Source organism: Anser brachyrhynchus (assembly GCF_964034855.1).
Source record: "Anser brachyrhynchus genome assembly, chromosome: 12".
Classification (NCBI taxonomy): domain Eukaryota; kingdom Metazoa; phylum Chordata; class Aves; order Anseriformes; family Anatidae; genus Anser; species Anser brachyrhynchus.
Window position 1 is genome coordinate 972,405 of NC_137707.1, and position 23,600 is coordinate 996,004.

General features: G+C 46.9%; 1 protein-coding gene across 8 annotated transcripts in view; it reads right to left on the reverse strand.

The window, feature by feature from the left end:
- The window catches only part of ZFHX3 (zinc finger homeobox 3), a 618,952-nt gene that overhangs the window by 460,705 nt on the left and 134,647 nt on the right, over positions 1 to 23,600 (reverse strand). The window lies entirely within an intron of this gene.

Genomic DNA, 23,600 nt, shown 5'->3' on the forward strand with positions numbered 1-23,600 from the left:
CCTGAGAAAATGAAAAAAATCAAAAGAAAAAGTGCTCCTCACAGATATATGCACATCTAAGAAACGAGATGATTTTCAGTAGAGGGGAGCACAAGTGGGGTCTTGCCACAAAATGGGGGAACACAGGATGCTGAAACGTGGTGGGTGTTACCAAAGTTTGTGATTGCACAGTAATAAAAATAAAGCAAGCTACATTACTTTAAGGAAAATGCAAGACACTGGGTAGTCACAGTTCTTAAAGATTCCTGTAAAGCCAAATTTCCCCTTGACAAAATATTAACCGGATAAATAGAGATTCAAATCAAACCAGTGATGTCAGGAAGTCCTGTGCTGACTTTATCAACCATTTTACATCTTGTTGCACCCTATTCATCATTCTTAGCACCTATATGTAATCTTCAGGTCTCAGCTACCTGATACAGAGAAATTGCTTCCATGCAGATCTATGAAGTAGTAATTTCTCTTTTGCAATTATGTAATAAATGTGACCAATATAAAAACTGGAAAAAAATCTTGAGACAAAATAAAAGCAGAGTGACTGTTGACCTCTGGGTCCTTTGTATTCCATGAAGTGCTACAAAATATTGTTCATTTATTTCTGAACATCTCCCGGAAAGTCCAAACACACGCCACTTCTTTGCAAAACAACGTACCTAAAAACCCTCAGGCAGCAGTGCAGGAGATACCATTAACCAGCATAAACCAAATCTTGATCCATTACTGTCACTCAGTCTATATAGTGAAGAGGTTTCTTTCACAATCCAAACCATACAGCTCAGACAGATTAAATAGTCATTGCCTCTCTCTTGTCTGCTAACCCAGACCCCCTGTGCTCTGGGTCTCCAAACCCATCTCCTCCCTCTGCTCTGCAGAGCCTCCCACAGGCAACGCCCACCAAGATCAGCCCTCAAGAGCACCTGTGATTTTATGACTGATTGGACCAGGGTCTTACAAAACAAAGAACACATTGGAGCACATCATAAATCGCATTTTATAATGGCACATGTACTTTAGTGCTGAAGAAGTCCATCACACATCCACCAGGAGTACAGGGCAGAGATGCTGTGCGCCCTCCAGCTGTTTGTTGTGAAAACAAGCAGTTTGGTTCCTGTGTTGAGAAAATCATTGGAAGCAGCGTTGGCAGAACAGTACACGCAAAGACAGAGGAGCCCAAAGTGTGTGAACAGATCTTCAGTAGCACAGATGCTTGCCACCAGTTGTGGAAGGACTCGACACACTTTTCCCAAACTTGTAGGCATTCAGCCTGCACGACACTACCGAGAGGCAGCCAGGGGACATCAGGGGCCCAGGGAGGCCAGGGTGGGATGTGGGGCCCCAGCCCCTGGGACCCACACAGCAGGAAGAGGGGAGCAGCCCCAAGGTCCAGCCCAGCCCTCAGCAGCTCTTGGAGCTGTGTCAGAGGAGCCTCACCCAGCTTCTGGCTCTTGGAAACTGACATGAAGGGTTACGTCCCTCCCAGATCTTCTTTTGAGCCTGTTTTCCAAGTTAGAAACAAATCATCTTTTAGAAAAAAAAATTTCCCATAGAAGGCTGTGGAGGAAAGGAAATTCAAACGATTCACAAATTTTAAAGATTTCACCTAGTTCATTTATAAAAAAAAGTCTGGAAAAATGTTTCAACACTGAAGTACTTTATTAACCCCCATTCACTGGAACAAAATATTTATCTAATCTCTATTTATTTATTGTCTAGAGCTTTTACTGTATACTAATAGTAAATTTTAAGAGGGCAAATCCAAACAAAATTTGATACAAAATTCTTAAATGATTTTTCTTCTGATTTCAGACTACGGTTACAATTTGGACCAAAGTCATATTTTGAAATATAAAAGTTCCTAGTAAGTGTGCAACTTCCTTGTTTAGCTTTACCATTTGCACATACAAAATAAAAAAGGACAGAGGTGGCAATCTAGAAATAAATTCCTGTATTTTCCTTTTTTTCAGGATTTTACATATATTTTAAGTTCTATCCCAGGGCTTCAGTCTGTAAGTATTTAAAGCACAGAGTGCTTAATTCTCTGAGACATAATTTCCCACTTGCAAAAATTTACCCCATTTGAATTTAACGTATGTTTCTAGGGATAAACTTCACAGAATGTTTAAATTAAATGCTATCATATTTTTTAAAGTCTGAAGAAATTCACAAAATGAAAGCAATTAAAGAACAGATAGTGTAACTAATAGGTTCGAGTTAGGTGTGTAATTATAAATATATTCTAATTAATTTCCTACTGCATCTTAGTTATTATCCACGTTTCACATGAACCCATTTATGTTCATTTGCAAATGAGTAAGGTAAAATAGATGATGCTCTATAAAATGTATTTGTTTTATCGTAGCGCCAGCTCGTGCTGCGAGCAGAGCCCTCTGCAAGGCTGCGGCTGCAGCCAGCCCGGGGCAGCGCAGGCGGAGTGGCCCCAGCACAGACAGCAGAGGTGTCAGTACCGGGCACCCAAATTCACTTCCTCTACCAAAATGGAAAGAAAAAGCAAACAAAACGCAGCCCAGATCCCGTAGCTCTTCCCATTGTTCTTGCTCTAAGTCTTCCTAAAATTTGAAAGCAAACTTCCTTTAGAGATTCTGCCCCGTGTGTCTTTTGTTTAAAAAAATTAGCTATATAAATAGGTCTGCCTCAAAGACTTAAAGCAACTAAAACTCTATGGACTCTTCAGATATAATATACACTAAGAAGTAACAAATTTGATTTCTTCTCCACAGGAGAGAACAATGTGTGCTCTCACTGCAGATGCAGTGCTGGGCAAGGTCCCTGACACATTGATTCCAGTGAATTCTTCTCATGCCTGAGAAAAACAAATGCAAATCCCCTGCCCGCCATCCACCAGTGAAGAACTGGAAGCAGAACTGCCAGCTTATGGGAGCGGACACACTGTCCATTGGCAGCCACCAAAAAACCCAAGCCTAGACAAAATTACAGCACCAGAAAGCCTGGGGAGCTCCGGAGGGCAGCAGCACCAGCCCTGCGCTGAGTCCTGCAGCTGCACCACCACGGTCAGGCACCACGAGCAAGGAGACAAAGGAAAATAAGAGCAGAGCACCTACAGCATCAATGAGCTTCCCACCCCTCCAGGTTTCAGGAATTCTTTTATTATACAGAAAATGCAGTTTTTAAAGCCTCTGTGGACAAGCGTACAGTCTTTATTTTCATCCATCATTTTAGGTGATCAAAAAGTAAAAGAAATTATTCATGCACGGTATGTGGTGACTATATTTTCTCAAGGAGTAAACAAGTTAACCATTTTTTAGCTGCTGTACACTTTTCAGACCACTGAGGCAGAGTGCACATTGCTCTCAGCACTGCAGAGAGGGACCTGCCCCAGCAGCGCTGCGCATCCGACCACTGCCTCCATCCCTGCAAGCACGACCCAGGAGCAGCTGGAGACGTGGCTCTGCCATGGGTCAGCCCCTGCTCCCTCGCCCCGTGTCTCAGATTCCAGAGCAGATCTCAGGCAACAGTAAATGGAGCAATAGCTCCCACACTGCTACCACCAAACACATGGATTTTTTTTTTTAAACCTGTGTTTTGTTCATCATCTAATCCAACAGTGATTGTATCTGGGGCACCATCACATGCAGCCCCTCTCCAGTCAGGCAGATGGATGCACACAAACCCAGGTCACACCAAACGTTGTGTTATAGTTGATAAGCAATGGCTGAATAAATAAGACTTCAAATTTTCATTTGCTTGTTTTTGCTATTACTACTGCATGAAAACCATTGACTAGTAACTTTGCATTTCAGTTGCTACAAAGGGCCAGCTTCCCCTCTCCCCACAGGCAGCTCGGCATTGCCAGAGCCCTCCGGCACGGAGGACGGCCCCATCTCATCCCTGCGAGCTGCACTCTGAAACCCATCAGCCACAAAAACACTGCTCCAGACACAGACGCACCAGCTGAGCAGATCATACTACCAAACCTCCTAACTTTAGCTGTAATCCCACTGCGTATTCACATATGAAAAATACTGACATCTTTATTGCAATATGATGCTTTGATTGAAATCCACTACAGGTCTTTTTCTGACTCAGTCTCTTTAAATCTTCACTTCAGCTCTGTGCTACTTTTCCATCTGTCTGGGTGTAAGGGTACATTCCTTTGCGCTGAGTATCATTTTGATACCCAAAGTACATATCTAAATTCTCCAGGTACCTAAAGTTGGTTTCTGTCGCACAGGCATTTGCTACTTCTGATTTTGAGGTTAATCAAGTTAGTCACATTTGATTTTTGTACCCCTTTTCAGATCCTTAATGAAAATTCTAAATCACAGATTACAAGTCTCAGTGATTTTTTAAGACAACACTTAATATTGGTACCTACTAGTCTAAATGATAATTACTGTCTGTTCTCTATCAACTAAAAACATATCAAAGTATTTCTGGTTTATGTTACCTATTAGCTCTGACTTAGTACCCAGCACTGCAATGCTATCTTACCAGTTAACAAGGCCTTTATTTGTAGGGTGCACGCAACCCTTTCATTTTACATGCATCTATTCAAAATACACATAAGCATACGGCACCGCACCAGGTACCTGTGGGGTACTGACGGCAGGGAACGCGCAGTGAGATCACTTGCACACACCTTGCTAACAAGCAGCAGCGTTACCCGGAGGCAGGCTGCAGCACCCCGAGTCAGCGGCGCCTGGGCAGGACCGGAGCACGCAGCAGCTGCCCCAGCCCCACAGCCTCAGGGGCGCAGCACAAGCTTTGCTTCTGTACTCCAGCCTGTGGCACGCATGGTTTTATTTTGTCTGCTTCCCATTCACTTTTTAACTGTATCTGGCTGCTGTTAGGAAAACTGCTGCAGAAATTGCTCTTCACCTTGTAGAGCCCAGTCTGAGCCAGCTACCCGATGACCTCTGAAATAACATCTCTTCACCCCGATACTCAGAACAGGAAAGCAAAAATCAGCTCTGAACAGTTGGTCCGGGATATTAACACCTAAATTAAAGCACACCACCTATTTACATTTTAGCTTATTCCGTTTCCATTACGCAGTGGGAAGCACTGACCACCACCACCAGGCCCAACCAACAGTGAATCCAGCCGGCTGCGTGGCGTCTCCTGGCTGCTCCCTCCTCCACACGGGAAGGGCAGATTTACCTTGGGACCTACAAACCAATCCCATTTCTCAGCTCCAGAAAATCAGATCTTCTGCTTCCAAACAAAATAAATAATTGCACTGCAAGCAGCACATCATTCCTCTGTTACCAAGAGTTTAAGATAAAAGCACTCAGTCTAAGAAAAAAAAAGGGTAAGCATTCCTACCAAGGACACCCTTACCCTGGTCTGGATCTTAGGAAGGAAAAAAAAATCTATAAATACAACTGAGGTTTCTTTATTGCTGTCAAGAGCCAGGAAGGAGGCTTTTTGGACTGGAATATCATCAAGATAAAGAGCACCTTAGAACAAAAGCTTTCTGCAGAAAAGGGCACTGTTTACTCTTCCAGTTTAAGAGCATGTTGTCTGAGGCAATCTCCCCTTTCACATTAACACTTGTTTGCACCACAGAAAGGTGTTTTTAAGGACACTGAAGCCAGGCTGCCTTTTTCTCCACTGTCAGACACCTGGGTACCAGTGGGACAGGTGCCAGACCAGTACCCTGCTGGGCAGGACTGGTGCAGGCCCAGCACGGAGCACATCGTCACACCACACACCTCCAGCCCATCCTGCCCGCTCTGCCCCAGGTGCTCCACGCTGTGCTGAATCAGGGGCTTTTTTTTTTTTTTTTTTTGAGAGGCAGTGGGGGGACACAGACCCCATGCCAGGCCAAGCACCCACACCAGGGATGGTTTAATCCGGACTCACACTGGAGGCAGCACTGCTGCCTCTGCCACCTGGTTCGACTGTCTGCTGAGCCCCTATTGTATTCAGGCAGCAGAGGAGAAAAATAAGGATATTAACCTCTAACACTGATGAAAATAATAGCCACAATAAAATAGGGATGAAAAACACAGTGGTAGTAATTATTCTGCTCTAGTTTACCCTGGAGTAAACAGAGCCAGCAGGAGTTTGCCGAGTCCCTGCAGCCAGCCGCTGCCTCCCCGGGCAGGCACCGGCAGAGCCGCGGGGCAGACCCCCGGGCAGGGTGCCCCGGGCAGGAGCTGCTGGGATGTGCTGGGATGCACTGGGATGCACTTCCACGAACCCGGACAGCGGCCAGGAGCAGGGCTCTGGCTTTTGTCTGGTTCTGAAAATCCTGCAGACCAGCCTGAGCAGACGAGGGGGCTGTAAAAGCGAACCTGTGAAACAGAAAGAGACCTTTGGGCAGTTCTCCTGTGCACACAGCAGGGACACCAAAAATATTTTCATTTGTTCGTGGTGTTTTCCACGGTGTCGGTGTGTATTCGGACATGTACAGTGCAGCCGCATCTGGTTGATGTATAAGCACACATTACCAAGCATCAAGGCTAAATTGTGCAAGTGCAAGGATAGGTGTCAATGTATGGGTTTTGAGTGAAAAAGAACAACTATCATTGCTATTGAAAAATCAACTGTTTCTCCCCCACCTTTTTTTTTTTTGAGATATTCTGTGCCTGTAATTAATTTTTGACATATATAGCACAATTTCATTCCATGAGTTATCTTAGCTCTTCTCCAGTTTAAATGTCACTCTTCTTTGAAATCTTCTCATTCAAAAATCAAGTTGGATCTAATAAAAAATTCAAAGGTGCATCTAATAATAATGATATAATAGCAGCAAAAAACATGCACCTGCATTTATGCCAAAGAACAAGGGATATGAGAGACAAAAATGTAGGGAAAAAAGAAATTAGAGGGAAAATCATGATATTGCTGAAGTGCTGCTCTCACACTAAGACCAGGGGGATTGGGATAAGGCTAAAGTTAATTGCATTTCCAGATGACAAACCTCTCACCTCTGAACTGAATGGCTCTTTATAAAAGCTATCAGTAATAAACTGTAAATCTCAGCTATGATTGCAAATAAAGGTCATCCCTTTCATGCTGCCACTTTCCCAGGCCTTATTATATTCCTCTCTGAACCTTTCTTACTTCTTAAGGTGTGCTGGCTGCCCATAGAAGCAATCAGCAAGGCTTTTTGATTTTATTTTGAAAGACACAAGGCAATCGGATTTACATTCTGGCACTGCACTGGTCCAAAATAGAAACCCACTGAATTCTGACAAGACAACAATCCTGCTAGCAGAATTAATCTTCATCTTATATTAATACAAAGAAAGGCAATCCCTTTCCTCCTCTTCCCTCCGCTTCTGAAATTCACATTTTCTTCTTCACCAGTATCAACGGGCGTCTCCAATTTTCTTCCCTCCGCAGGCAGAGATCACCGTGCCTCCCGAAGGGGAGCAGCAATCCTCCAGGGCACAGCCCCCCCGGCTCCCCTTCCTACCAGCACTGGAGCCTCCAGGGAGCAGAGCAGGAGGCGAAGCCCACACCCAGCAGGATTCCTGGAGCCAGAGCAGCTGGACCAAGGCTGCTTGCCTGCTCACCAAGGGCCCCAAAACGTCCAGCAAGGAGCAGAGTCCAAGAGGCACGGGTCTGATGAGCAGCAGTAGCCAGCGTGAGGCTGGGCTGGCAGTCCGAGCCCTCGCCTCGTGCCAGCTGGCCCCGAGACCTGCTATGACTCAGATTAACCAGGGATTCCCAAACATCTTCACAGACCCTGCAGGGGACGCAGGGGATGCCAGGACCCAACGGTCTATCTAGAAATCAGGTTCTCCACCACAAGAAAAAGCTGCATCAGCACACATGCCTTTCAACTGATTTTATTGCTCTGCAGAATATTTCATATTTGTGACCATCAAGATTTTTTGAAACAAAGAATGAACCTCTCTAACCTGGCAGAGAGAGAGAGAGAAGAAGGCTGTTTGTTACAAAGGCTTTAATCAGATACACAATGTTAAATAGCTTAATGAATGTTTGGCAGTCCACTGTCATTGATGTACCATTGAGTAACCACACAGGATTTTTTCTTTTCAGGAAGCCCTCTGCAGTTTGTTGGTGCTGACAATTCCAAACACGAGGAAATCCACGAACAGCCAAAAGAGTGGGTTGCACATCCAGAAGTGAAAGATGTCTATTGTCACAGCCCCTCAAAAGCATGCCATAATCAAAATTCAGCACCCAGCCTGGAGCAGGCAGTTCGGGCCCCCCAGGCTGATGCTGTGGGTGTCCAGGTGCAGCTGGGTGCTGCACAACTCGCAGACAATCCAGAGCCCCCAGGAAGCACAGGGTAAGCCCACGGTGTTCTCGTGATGCCCGTCCTCCTGAGCACCAGCCAGAGCAGAACCAGAACTACACAGCTATACAAGGAAGCAGCCACAGAGGGGCCACGTTTAAGAGGCATTTGCGACATCTCTCAAGTGAGAGGGGAGCCAGGAGATGGCAAGGGTTACAGCCCCGCACTGCAAGCGTATCGGCTACCGTCAGCTGTTGGCACACTGAATGCCTCTGAACTTCTGCCACCACCGACCTGGGGCCCAGGGACTTCTGTGTTCACACCCACTGCTAGGGGCCAGGTCTGCGGCAACATCTGCAAAAGTTTCAGAAGATTTGTCTTCACAGGATGGGGTGAACTCTACTTTTAAGCCTTTAGGCTGTGACCATTTCATTACACCTCTTCAGTTAACGAGTCTATAAATCCACAGACCAGTGTGACAATGTGGTCTGGGAATGGGAGAATACAGATCAACTTAATTTTACAAAATACTTTTATTTGCACCATATGCAAGCAAAAATGAGACAGAGCAGCAGCTTAAGTCTGTTGTACCCTTTAAATGGGGGGCAGGGGGGAACAACTCAAATTGCACAGCCATAGAAGCAACTGGTGTAAGAACAAATAGACTTGTCTATGGGATGGGATAATTATCTTCCACATCTTCAGGCTCCTGGAAAATGTGACAATAGTAGATCTGAATGAGGCTTCTGACAAGTCCCAGATGCAGTCAGGTTTCTTTTAGTTTAGCTTTTAATTTAAACTGCTCATTTTGAAAGTGATGTACTGATAGCTCTAGTTGGAGGCAGGAAGTAAGCACTTTCTTACAGAGCTTGAACAATGTCCCTCACTCACAAATTACATTAGCCCCAATATATCATTCCTCCAGCCCTGCGTGATCCTGCCAATGTACCACACTCCTAATCTACTTCATCCCCAAGCTCTGATCTTGGAGAAAGTGTAAAGAGATTCCTGGCCAAGTCCATGTTACCATGTACACTGATTTTCTCAGTGCTTTGTTTCCTCAGGCACTTTGCTTGCACTGACACAAACTTAGCAAATACTTCTAACACTCTGTGAACACCTGTGGAAACGAGCTGACAATGCTGCCGCACCAATAATACTTCACACGTACAGGCTGCTTTCATCTCAGCTTTTAAAGCATATTTACAAAGCTGCGTAAACATCATCACTGTTGTACTGGAATAATGAACTGGCAGATGATGAAATTAAACCCCCATTTTCAAAATAACTACTGATTTTAAAACTCTTACTTAGAGCCAAGGTGCTGGAAGTTTAAAGATTTTTCCACCTGCTTCTCAGGTGCCCTGCCGAGAGCAGCAGCAGGCTCAGCACCTCCCCACGGAGCATCCCCTCTGCACGCTGCGGAGCCGCGCTCTCACCAAGACCGCTGAGCCATTGGCCCTAAACCAGCAGCAGAAGCTGGGCCCTGACTCACTGGGCCCCACCACCTGGGGTCTGCCCCCCTCTGTGCTGCCCAGCCAGGCCCTGGGGCTCCTGCCACTGCACGTCCCCCCCGGCCCCAGCAGCAGCCGCAGGTGGACGTCACCCCACGGCCAGGTACCAGTGGCTGCAGGACTCAGGCCTGTGGTGCGGCTGGGGAACCTAACTCCGCTCATCATTTCCGCTTTCATTTACAAGACAGAGCTCTTGGTTTTAATGCAGGACAGTAGGTGGAGAACCCTGAATCTCGCTGCGCAATACAGAAGGCCTCATGTAGCTAGAAGCAAGCTCCTTCCCCTTAGCTCTGGAGACCCAGGGCATGCTGACCCACATTTCACCTCCTGCACCTTCTTGCAACTGGAAGGTCACATCTCATTGCACACTTCCCCCTCGACATTTTGTTTAGATGCCCAGAAAAAAAAAGAAAACTTGTGAAATAATCCCAGGCATTAGCTGTCTGTGGCACACGATAATTAACAGCTTCCCACATCAGAACATCCCCACTTCATGGGCTTTCACCAGATGTAACCTTGAAAAAGTAATCTGCATTGTACAGAATGCATTCATTAGGTTTCCTTTGTTACATATCTACAGCACGTATTCTGTGCTTGCAGTAGATCTCATTTACCACTCATGAAGGTATTTGTTCATCCCTGGGGAATGAGGGGAATATGTGTTTTATTTTCATGTTGATACATGTGGAGGATTGCAATTTGTGGGTTGCTGTTGGTTGGGGGGGGGGGAGCACTAGACTGATAGAAGAGATCTACTTCCAGCTCATCTTCTGGAGGGATCTGTGCACATGCCAATTGACCTTGCTGTATATCCTGCTTCCTTTTTCACTTTAACACAGCAAGCACTCTGTGCCAGGGGTTGCCTACTGGAAGTGTCCGTGGGCAGAGGGTCAGCAGTGATGGCTAAGATCAGGCCTCCAGGCTCCGGGGAGTGCTCAGTGCAAGCATGCAAGAGTTTATTTCTGGTTTGCACTGTACAGAGTTGCCTGAGGTTCTTCTACTGAGGACAACTGAACGAGCACCTGGGCAAACAGGCTTTGAAACCTGGCTGTGCAATGAAATGTGACTGTCTCTGTTGTGTCTAAGGCCAAATGCTCTTGACATGGAGGAGAATTAATTTGAGGTCTTACTGTGAGAGCCACAGCCTGAGAGGCTTCTCCTGACAATCCCTGTCTTGCTGCGAGTTTTCATCTCAGGTATTAGTGTGGCTCCCAGTTAACACATTATCTGCAGGACCAAGAACAAAGAAGTATTCCCAGCGAAGAGCTGGTATGGTTTCATCATCGCTACCCAGTGCCACGAACACAGGCGTAACGTGGTTGTGAGGCTCACGCCACATCCGCGAGTCCCTGAAAGAGAACGGGGCATCCCAAGCTGGATCGCATCAAAGCTCGCAATGCAGCAGAAAAATTGTCACACATGGCAAGGCTGCACATGGGCCATCGGCACACCTTCTGCAGTGCCACAGGCGGGCTGCAGCTTCTGCTGCTACAAAAGCCAACCAAAAGGTGGGTAACACGTGCCAGCTGGACGCCTACTTCACATGCGTCTCCTTGCACCTGAATTTATGGGAGTGAAAGGATTCATCTTTAAAAGTATCTACAGATAGCGTACACCAAGCCTGTAAAACTAAACTAATTGTTTAAATTGTTTAAATAGAATAATTAATAGAATAATTAAATAGAATAATTGTTTAAATTGTTTAAATAGAAGAAATAAATTGTATATGAAATCTTCCTGAGTTACTGAACCCTTTTGATTCACAGGGTCACAAAGAATTATTTTTAAATCTCTGCTATAAGTATATTTCAAGGCAGCAGCATCCAACTAAGACAGTGAAATGTAATCAGTCAACAGAATATTTTTTTAAGCTTAAAAATACTTCCTTTCTCGAAAATGGACACTAAAGCCCTAGGCAACATAACCACTGAGATTTTTATTATAAAATACATTTCAAAATAATGGCTGAAAGTCTTAGGAGCACAGAGGATGAAGTAAACAAGCCTTTTCCTACCACTAAATGATAAATTAAAAGCAGTATTTTTGCTGTTCTGCCCCATTTTTTTAATCACACTGCATTCACTCCAGTGTGGTTAAGGTTGTGTAGGTATTTCCATTAAAAACCACCTATTACTAAAGGTTTACAATTTTGAAGTAGTAGATATCTGTGCCAGCCAAGACATGATCAGGTAAAAATCTCATTCCAAATCAAAATCTGAGTCAAATTTTAAGAAAAAGTACTGCCTGCTTGATATTACAGGCATACTTGCTAAGACATATGCCCCTCACACACATCTTTTAAGAAATTTGAGTAATTTCAGAATGTAGTCTTCTGGGATTTTAAGAAACAGTGAAAATACTGTATGTGCTGTTGGTGCAGCCAGATAAAGAGCTAAATCTTAATCCCGCTATGCTATCTTGCCTCAGCACAGATTATGTCAACATATCTGTGTAAAAATGCAAGAAAAAATAATAAATAGACACTTGCCAGAGAAAAGGGAGATTTAGACTGTGAAGGGAAATGGTATCAGTTTAATAGTCTCTTGCTCAAGAGTTTCTTTATTAATTAGTTTTGTTTCTGCTGTCAAATCTGTAACACTGCAATATCAATAAAACACTCCCAGCTGTTAATTCGTTCTTAATTTTTAAATTGACATAGTTTTCAGATTGATTTTTTTCCAGTTTCCTAAACTTATTCTCAGACATAGTATGATGCCTAGGCTCTGAAACCAATTGACCAGCTTGCAGATTTAAAAAAAATTACATGCTTTCTGTATTAGAGAAGACATTAAAAAGACAAAAAATCCTATCTTGTTACCTCCAAACAAAAGGCTGTGCTGTGAAAGCATACAGCAAATAGATCAGCTGGAAAGTTAACGTGAGGCCAGCCAGTAATTTTGTTCCGATTTTCTCTGAAAACAAGGTTTGTTAACACACAGATACCAAAACCAGGAGCCAAGCAGCGCTGTGACAGCCACCAAACACGTTCCCAGACTTCAGCAGCCTGTGAAGCGAGAAGACACTGCCTCCCTCCCACCCCAGTTCAGCACAGTGCTCCCAGCGCAACCAGTTGTACCACTGGGAGCGGTGCAGCACCGCCCCACCCACAGCCCCTGCTGAAACAAGCAGCGCACCCGGGAGGGGACCCCGCGCTGAGCCCAGGACCAGCCACTTCGTGCCAGGGCCAGCTTCAGTAAAGCCTTGATTTTCTCTAGGGCTCCTTCCTATACCCAGGATATCAGGCACGACACTGTGCTGATAGTGCCATGTTTAGATTATTAAATTAGGGAACATCCTTGTTAGCAAAGTGTATGAATGGTGTGATCAAACATTCACATCATCACAGGCTGCCTGGGTGGATGTAGCTAAGTACTGTTCAAAGCCAACTAACTGCAATGAAAACATCTGATGCATCAACTACGTTATACAGTATCTCCACCCTGTATTTTGTTTAACCAACATATAGGGAGTTTTCCATTCCTTCCACAGTACTTGTTCATACGAGATTGCATCCTTAACCAGCAAACAAAATCCAACCCAACCTTACTGCAGTCGAAGTGCCCTTTCACCCTCACCTCCATCAAAAGGAGCCAGCAATATTAAATCAACAGAATAATGTGAGGTGGAAAAGGAAGAGACAACTGTGGACAAAATAAAAAGGAAAGCGTTATTAATGCTAAATACACTTTCCCTTTTGGGTTTACACTACTGTTCCCTTTAACTGTTTCCAGATGGTTTGCTTAGCTAGCCGGGAACGAAGCAGCAGCTCGCTGCCTCTTTTACTTTAAGGGGGCAAAATCCCAGGCATAAAGGTGATTTACAGTTTTGATAAGCTAAAAACAAAGGTAAAGAGAAGAGCAAGAAGTGGAAATAAAAATGAATTTTAAATAAAAGCTGGCAGCTGAAGAGTTAACCACAACCTTCTTTCTTTTAACACAGCCTTCTGTAGTAGCTAATGAAGGTAATGAAATATGACATGTAGTTTGGCCCTTGACCACAGAGTGCACCTCCCTCCCCTCTGCCTTGCGAACAAAGCCAAAACAGATGTAGCTGCTTCTGTCGGGTTTGGGGTTGACGGCTGTTACACCGAGCGGGTCAGCGGCGCCTTCCCAGGGCACTGGCTCTGGCACACTGCGGCACTGCTCCGCAGGACCGCGGGCGCTGGGCTCGGGGTGGGTGCCGCAGGAGCCAGACTCACGCTCCCACTGTGGGAGTGGGCGCTACGCTGATGTCCAGGCGTTTACAGACATAACTCCACAAAAACCACGTAAGTAAACAGGAGATAAACTAGTCTGGCACATAAAACCTATCTGCTGTTACGAGACGAGGTATCGCTCAGACAGGGGTGAGGCTTCACGCTTTGGGAATCGCCGCTCCTCTGGCTTGTGGAAGCAACACGCCACAAACACGGCAGCCAATTTCACCAGCAGAGCTGGAGATGGAAAACGCCTTCCTTAAAGGAAGCTATTCTACAAAAAAACACAGAAAAGCTTTCAAATTATAAAGTTGATTCACCTTTTTAAGTTCTTTCAAAGAGTTCCTCCAACATTCCCTGCTGTTAGGGTACCACACTTGATTTGCTGCACCCTGCCCTGATGCAGCTGCCGGTGAGCACCCTGAGCAGGAGCTGCGTGGCAGCCCGCGGACACCTCTGGTACCTGGCTCATCACCCAGCCCTCAGGGGGCTGTGGGTTAGGGCTGGACACGTGGATGAGGGTTCCTATCAGTCCCATCAGCTCTGACCTGCCTTCGGTTAACCACAGCAGTGGGTGCCTCCCTGCTTCGGGTACAGCTCACTCCTCCGCCGCCCCCAGGACCAGGGGCTGGAGGGAACGGGGGTGCGAGCACCACAGCATCAGCGGAGCTCCAGGGTGGGATCCGGTTCCCCGCTGGGATGTCTCACTTGTAGAGAAGTCTGACCTAATCCACATGGCCCTGTGCTGCCACAGAGAGAGAAAAGCACAGCAGAAGGTGGCCAGGCCAGACAAATAGCTCTCTGGAGAGGAGCAGGCAGCTCCTGACCTGTCCTGCACAGCCTCTAAGTGTCCATTTGTCTCCACCAGCTCTACCGAGAGCCTTGATGACTCGCACAAGTGCCTGTGCCCACCCCAGAGCACACAGACATCCCCTGGGTGCCATCTGCCTCCTGCAGCATCCCTCCTCCACAGGGAGGGCCACTGCCACCTGCCCCCAGTGGCAGAGACCCCAAATTGTGCTGGGCTGCAAAACCCGCTGGGTTCTGCTGCTCAGTGCCTGGCCAGCCCGACCTGGAGCACCGTCTTCACCTCCGCCGCGGCATGCTGTGGGCTCTGTGCCCTGACAGCAGCAGTGCCACAGTCCTGGCACACAGCAGCCCTGCTGCACCCTGTCACAGTGCAGGTGGCCCACACCGGTATGCAGCCTGAACGTCTCCATGGCTTCTCCATCCCTTTTCAAGTGTCCGCATGCTGGCCCATCCACAAACAGTGACAATCTTTAAAGGAAAGCTGATTTGTCTTTTCTGTTTGTTGCCCATAAGCTGCTCAAATTGCCAAGGATCTGAGATATAAAACCCAAAATGTGAAATAAACCTAGAAAACAGAAGTACTCTGGAAACTGAGAAACCTATAAATGTAGCCAAGGAGCAAAGTGTCCTCCAGCCTGGCTGCAAGCTCAGCACAGCAATGAGTGTGCCCACCATCCCACAAGGGTTGGGCAGATGTTCCCCATGTCCAGGCTCTTTTTCCATACCCACTGCTTGCTGGGCAGCTGGGTGCCCAAGAACCAGCTGTGCCCCACCAGAAGCTGCTTGGCCAAGCCAGCCCTGCAGCAAACCCCTGCCCTCCCACACAGGCTCCTCTGCACCCCACCAGGTGCCTGCAGGCTGGGACTGCCTCTGCAGCCAGCTCCCCTAACAAAATAATTTGAGGCATTTTTCCCCCCCAAAGAGCTATGCATGAAATGGTAGAGTACCAAAAAGCTGGAAAATGCTACAATTAAATTTACCTATTCAACCTTAATTTGTCCCTCTGTTGCATATGCATTGTTATGTATGCTTGAATTATATGCTAATTCACTATCTTTCTACAGGAGGCTAACCCCATTTAGTGAGCACAGTGGAGCATGCGATGGGTTGGTGCTGAATAACAAAATTATCTGTTGGTTATGGAAGCACAGCCTCATTTGAAGCCAAATTTGGATATGTAACTTATGTGCATGACCTTAACCATGGTGGCTTTGTTGCCTGCATGTAAAAAGGGGTTAATAGTGATTTATACGGGTTTTAAACCACACGAACAACATCATATTTCACAAGAAAGATTTGAGGGTATTCTCCCAACTATTTATCAAGCAGGAAGGCACCTCCACAGATGCACAATAGATGCACACAAAGGATCGGTCTGCAGCCAGCACGGCAGTTGTGCCATGAGCAATGCAGAGCTAGGAACAGGGAAGGTGAGAGATGTCAGGTGCCCACGGTGCCTTAAGCACCTCTTCCCCACATACCGTGGCGAGGCCAGAGTCCTCCAAAATACACGCCATGAGAGGACGTGGCTGAGGGTGGTACCGGACAGGCTCACAACAGGAGGGCGAGTCTGGGCTGTCCGTGCGCACAGACGGCAGCAAACCAGAGCTTTTCAGTCCGGTGCCTTGGCTTGGCACTCGGGTGACCTGCAGGCAGGTAAAGCTGTAAGCGCTCAGAGGTACAACCCCAGCTACCTCAGTGCACGTGCCGGGCCAGGCCGTGGTGCTTGCAGCCTTCCCCAGCACAGCAAGAGCCGGTGCCACGCGGCCCAAGCCCCGCGCTGCAGCGCCAGACCTCAGCGTCCGGTGCCACGGGGGGGCCTTGAAAATTGATAGCCCGCTTCAAACGTTATTTATCATTCCCAGCACAGACACTGACATGTGCCTTTTGAAAGGGGATACTGTACCTTTAACCTTGACTCCGTGCGCGCTGGTAATTTGGGATGCGAGCCCCGGTTCAAGCGGGGTGACCTTTCCGTGGGCACGGGGGGAAGGGCTGGGCTGCGCTTATTTATGAGGCGGCTGGAAATTTTTGACATCACATGCTAGCCCCATTACTCACATGTTACATGACACAAGATTGGCCCTTTTAATGCAACAACATCACATCAAAAAATTTGATTTTCTGCTCTGACAGCAGGCTTGTCCTCCACGGTTTCCAAAAATGTAATCTTTTCAGGCTAAAGGCCACTGGAAAGTGATTTAAAAAGCCCACCGCTCCCACCAAAGGCAGAAGGACAGGCCCCAAACTAAGAGCACGCCCAGCGAGAGCTGGGGACAAGCACCCACACCCTCCCAGGCCCCAGATTTCGGATGCAGAAGGTTCTCCCTGGTGCCCATGCAGGTAACGCGTGCAGCTCCTGCAAAGCAGTAGCAGCTGCTTCGAACCTGTGCTGCACAACAGCACATGTGCCTGCATTTAGCAGGAGGAATCCCCCCACACCCATATAAAAAATGCACCACAAAAATTATTATGAGGTATACAATGATAATTCTATCTGGAAAAAGTGTGGTTTTTTTAAATTACATTTTTACACAAGCTTAAAATCCCCTGTACTAGGAGGTTTTACACTTGTATACACAGAAAATTAAGATCCCGTGCTGTTTGCTTGCACAGCCATAGTGACAGTGCAAGCATTAGCTCAGTAACTCCATGCCCACACTACAGAGAAAGCTGGTTCATGTAACTAAACTCTTGCTTCCATAGAATTTAAAGTATCAGCTAATGCACTTAAAGATAATGAAATATAGTTCACAAAAATGTGCCACAAAGCATATATATTAAATTACTCATCAGCTAATTCCACGGAGAGAAGAAAACAGTTTATGTTTAACTTTTCTAAATATGCTTGGTTGAGGGCTGGCAAAAGAGTAATTTTAAGGCAGTTGATTTATATCTGGAAAAGCATTTCTAAGATTGCTACAATTTCTTTATAGGAATATCGCATGTTGATGATGCTGATACTAAAATACCGTTGAAAGTCAATAAAAGTGGCTAATTTTATCAATATTTATCAATTTCAGTGTTTTCTAAATACACTGCCAGGAGAAGACACAATGTGTTTTGTATAACAGATGTATTAAGAACGAGCAGCTTCCTCTCATGGGTCCAGAAGATGTTTATTCTATTCTTAGGACAGAATTTTAGGCGTTCACCCAGGGAATCAAATCTACAAAACCATTCCACCTTCACCACTATTTAGTGTGTAAATACAAAACAAGAAATCCCTGCACCCTGCCAGCCCTGCGCCATCTCCCTCCAGCCTGAGCGCCGTGCAGACGGTGGGGTCCCAGCACAAGGCTGGCTGCAGGCTGGGGGCTGGAGGCACAGCGGAGGCACGGCCGCCCTGCAGGAGGCCCCCCCAGGCACACAGCCATGCTCGGGGATGAGCTGGTGGCCCTGGCCTCTGCCACCCTCGGCCTTGCAGAGCCCGGCAATGGCACAGATCCCCCAGAGCCATCTCAGCGGCTCTGCACCAAGGCAGAGAAACTACCGAAACGTGGAAACCTGTGTCCTCCTTTGGAAGGAGGGCTTCTGGGGGGAGGCAGGGCACAAATCCAACAAAGCAAAGGGTGAGGAAACTCGTACTGTCTCCAATAGTCATACCCACACCTCTCTCCAAGTTTTCTTTCCCCTGACATTGGCTGTGTTCTCCAGCCTGCTCACTGCTCTCCACCGCAGAAGTGGGCACATCTCAGCCACACTTTGTGCCTGGCTGACAGAGCACCGTGAGCCTCGCCGATGAGTGATGCTCGGTTGGCATTATTTACATTTCAATCCTGTTACTTCAGAAAGTTGTAAACATTTGCACTTCTCGTCCTTCATAGGTTATTTCTCAGCTTGTCCTGCCGTTTCTGCAGAGATCCCCCAGCCAGCACCCGCTCAGCGCGGAGCCCAGCAGCGCCCCAGCGCTGGGTTACGGAGGGGAGGCAGAGGCAGGCGGTCACCTGCACCAGGGGAAGGGGCAGGGATGGGGAAGGCTGCGGGAGCAGCCAGGTTTACAAGCCAGAGCTGAGATAAAAACATCTTCAGGAAAACCCTCCTCCAGGAACAGGAAGAAAAAAAATCCTAAGGCAGTATTACATTTTTACAGATTTATATGGATTTTGAAGCCAAGTCCCAAGACTGGCAGAACACAGAGGGGGAATTATTTTCTTCTTATTAAAAGAATGAAGAGACCCAACATTGATTTTGTCCTTCATCACCACACAAAAAACCTCCCAACTACTGCAAGGATGACGGTATAGATTATCACAACACCGTAAATCAAAGTGAATGTATTTATTAGGGTGACTCTCTTTGTTGTCCATGTGTGTGCTGTTTGCTGGCCCATACTCTTATTATTTTAATTTATGGGTTGTTTTTTCTAGTCTTTCCTCCTCCCCCAGTACCAGAGCCTGTCTGCAAGTTTTACTCACGCCAGTTAAAATCAGCATAATGAAATATCACAGCCAGCCCGACAGCTCTGCAAGGACATCGGGGTGGCACAGGACAGTGCCCACGGGGCGCCCTGCCGGCCCCGACCCCTGCCCCGCAGCAGGGACCCTGACAAAGGCAGCTGATGAGAACACCACGCACAGGAACGGAGCCTTTCTCAACTTAACAGGTCTCACTATAATTAAGTGCAATAATTTTAAGCAATTTGCAAATCCCACCTCATCTCCCATTTGGTTATAATCGCATTCTCATCATTAATAACGCCGTGTTTCCACACGGTGCAAGGCGCGGCGGGAAGCTGAGCGCAGCACGGGAACTCCTCTGCTCCCCATCCACCCCAGCTTCACTCAGGCCGTGACAGCCTCATCTGCAGCCCCCAATGACAGCACCAACCCCAGGGAATTCCCAGGCACGGGGATCCACTTCTGCCAGACCCATGCATGTAAACCCATGGGTTAGGTGCTCAGAAAGCACGACACGTCCCCCAGAACTCCCACTTCGGGGTTACTTGCTCGCTGGTTTCTGACCTTTCGGGGTCTTTGCTTTAATTCCCTTTACAGCAATCAAGTTCGGGGTGGTTTTCCCTTTCAAGGACTGGCTGCACACAGCAGACAATGAGCCAGGTACCTGCCACAGGAGCACAGCAAAGTGCTGCACGGGAAGAAAGGCCCTGTCCCTTCCTAAAGTGATCTAAGACATACGCCTGCAAACCACGCCAGGAGCAGCACTGATACCCTCCCACCGCAGCCGTGCACTGAGTGTGTCCTCATCTCTTAAGGGAGAAAAATCAAGACACCCGAACCAGAGAACAGGCATTTGCCACCACGATGTGAGCTACATTAACATGGAAACCTCTGACAAGAGAGGGCCCCAACGCCTGGCTGAAGCCAAAGGAGCAATCAGCACCTATTTTGGGAGCACAGAACCACACAGAAAATAAATGATTTTGGAAAATGGCACATTTTTAGTTATATCCATTGTTCTGTGGATAAGCAAACCTTTGTGTTCCTACAGCCACAGCAGCACACAACAGCTCTGGTCGCACACTTTCAGCAACGTGTTCAGAAGAGCAAAGCAAGCCTGCTGAGGGCTGGAGCTCCAAGGGGAGGAGAACAAACACCAGCAACCAGCTCCAGCTTTGCGTGTCTTGGCACATTGTAACCGTGCGATATTTTTTTGTGTGAAATCACAGCTTGCTCCCAGGAAGTGCTAGTTCACTTCTTAATGAGCATCTTTCTCCAAAATTGAGCAGAATCCCCTGAGGACCTGTAGCCTTCAACCTTTTGCTGCAGTTTCTCGCTGTGCGTCCCCTAAGGACACAGGTCTGGTCCCGCAGAGTGGCCAAACGCTGTCTCGAGGGATGCAAATCCCTGGCACAAGACACCACTGTGGCATTGTCTGCACATTATTATCAAGTGTCTTCCTGCTCAGAACATAGGGTGTTGGTTGATGAGAAGCTCAACATTAGCCAGCAACGTGCACTCGCAGCCCACGAAGCCAGCCACGTCCTGGGCTGCACCAACAGCAGCGTAACCAGCAGGGCAAGGGAGGGGATCCTCCCCCCCCGGCTCCACTCCTGTGAGATCCAACCTGGAGCCTGTGTTCAGCTCTGGTGAGCACCCACCTGCACCCCAAACACTCACACCCCTCTGCAGTTCCTGCTACCATCACTGCCCAGCCCCACATCTTCCCCCCTGCTGCCACCCCCACAACCACTTCAATACAGTGCTTTCCTTCCTTTCCCCCTCACACTGATTTGGCATCAGTTGGGAACAACAAGGTCCCAGGATGTTTTCAAGCCCTGCATTCTGCCACCCGGGTTAGTCCCAGCCCCACAAGAGGCAATTACAGGGTGCTGCAACCACCGACAGCCTCTTTGAAACCACAGATCTACAGCAAGGCTTAAAAAAAGAAAGATGACTTTAAGACAATTTTCTACAAGATCTTCTTGGGGGTTGCCTGGAGAAACTGATGGTTGGACTTGATCTTAAAGGTCTCTTCCAACCTAAATGATTATATGAAATTGCTATACAAGTCTTTAAAAGGTAAATAGAAATAACAGTACTGACTGTAAAAACAATTTTCAGGGAACCAAGTGTCATTGAAATCAAAGACAACACAATGCTCTTTACATCAGCTCTTTACTAGAGCTAAAACCCACCAGCAGAATTGGGTGCTACAGGACCAAGAGAGCTCCCTTACCCCAGGAGGACACAGCCCCGCGGAGATGGAAGCCCAGGGGACAGCAGGATGAGGGGGGTGACCCGGGGCCAGCAGCGAGGAGCAGGAGGGGATGGATCGCAGCTAGCACCAGACAGACACAGTGGCTGCTGCTGGCCTGGGACATGCCCACAGCACAGCTGATGCCCTTCTCCCTCTCGTCACTGCTTCACCAGACCCACAGCACACTTCCCCAGTGACAATACTGATTTCCAGCCCTTTGAGATCACCAGTTTCCACAACACCTGACTGAGCATCCCAGTCCACACCGCTCTTCCCCAGGAGTAACAACCCACTTGTGTCCCATCGCGCTGGTGTTCCCACCACATTTCTGTAATACCACGCAGCTATCATTTATGGCCATCCGTGAGAATTCACAATTTTTCTTCTGGTCTTTTTCACCTCCTAACAATCACACAGAAGCAAGGAGAAGGATCTAGGTTTTTGCTGCCTGGTGCCTCAATTTCTGTAGGCAGGCCAGCTGAGGCACATGGAAAGACTAAATCTTTTACAGGAGTACACAGGCAAACACCTGTAATAGTGAGAACTGAGTTCAGAAGCTCCTGGCTCTGGCCAGGCTTCATTCAAACTCTCCTAGTTTAGAAACCAGAGGTTGTAGCAGCTGGAATTAGTGTGCTGGATCACAAGCTGAGAGATTCACCCCATCCCTGTACTCCACAGCTACACGGAAAGCACGGCTGAATAAAGAGGGACCCAGACATGAATACAAAGAGCATAGCTTAGAAACAGAATTTTCTCAGAACAGCAGATCCAAAGCAGAACTGGAAGAACAATTCAGGGAACAAAAATGCACGTACTAGCTTAATTTCTAGTGTTACTGAGTTTACTTCATTACTGTTTGGTTTTGGTTTTGTCTTTTTAAGAGATCAAAGGCTTGAATTCACGGAGTTCCTCTGCTACCCGATGGCAGCACGTGCCTCCACCCACAGCAGGGTTTCCCATGTAGCTGCTAATCCACTCAGACGCTCAACAGCAAAGCCTTGAGTTTTCACGGATTTATGCCCTACACTGCACACAGTTCTGTCTGTTTCACGGTTATTGTTCTCACCAAGTCTACTTCATCATTTAAATTATTAACAGCAGAATTACACTGACTGAAATCTCCTAGAATAGGCAGCTTTAAAATACAAAGGCTTGTATTGTGATGTATTGATACACATTGACTGGAACAGATACATTTGAAGAAAGTTAGATTTAAGGGTCATTACTTCATTTCTGTGCTGTTATTTCTTTTTTGGCATAAGAGCAACAAAAGAAAAAGCTGGAAAAGCTCCTTTGGATGTCCATCTGCAGATTGGCATTCATATGTTCAAGTGCCTTCATGTAATCAGTAGCCTGAAGCTGCCTGATTGATGTGCCACACATCAGAGCACGCAGCATCGTCAGTGCTTCCTGGGCTCACCTCAGCATAAGCTCAGAGCTGTGGCAGCACCAGAGCACCTGGGCAGGAGCACACCCCATGCAGCAAAACCAAGCGGTGCTTCCCTGAGCCACAGCGACAGTCTGCAGCCGAGGCACGGTTTGTTTTATCAAAGAGGAGTACGACAATATTTGCAAAGCACAGACCTTGTACAAACACATACTGCAAAGATGTAAATTATACACTGGTGTAAATCAAACCCCTGCTGAGAAAAACACAGTGACCCTGGTGGTTGAAGGAGGAAAAGGAGGACAGTGTAGAAGAGCTTCTAGGTTCTAGTTCATTGATTTCTTCACTGTCTCCTTCTCATTAGGAAGACAAAATTTCCCATCAGGGTGTTACACCCCTATTGCTGTCATTAACTATTCAGAAAATAAAAAGAGAAATCAAGTGTTCTAATCACACAAAGTCTCAGCAATTCACAAAGTTGCAAGCAGATTCATCTCTCCCCTTTGACTGTATTTTTGAACGTGGCACATGAGAAACAGAGATTGTGAAAAACCACTTATGTTTTAAAAACAAGCAGTTCTCCCCAGCCACCAAACAGCGTAGTCAGAGGCAACTGAGCTGATCCCAGAGTTAACAATATTCATTAATAACAGACTAGGCAGTGCCCATGTTCAGACTATGCATATGGTTTGAATACAGGGAATTTGCTTTTCCCATGCACTATGTTACATATTCATGCTGAAATAAAAGCCTTTTTTTCACCCAACTTCTAGCATAATTGACAGATGGATCTGATTCAGGAAAAGAGTAATCAATACATTCAAATAGTTTCTACCCATG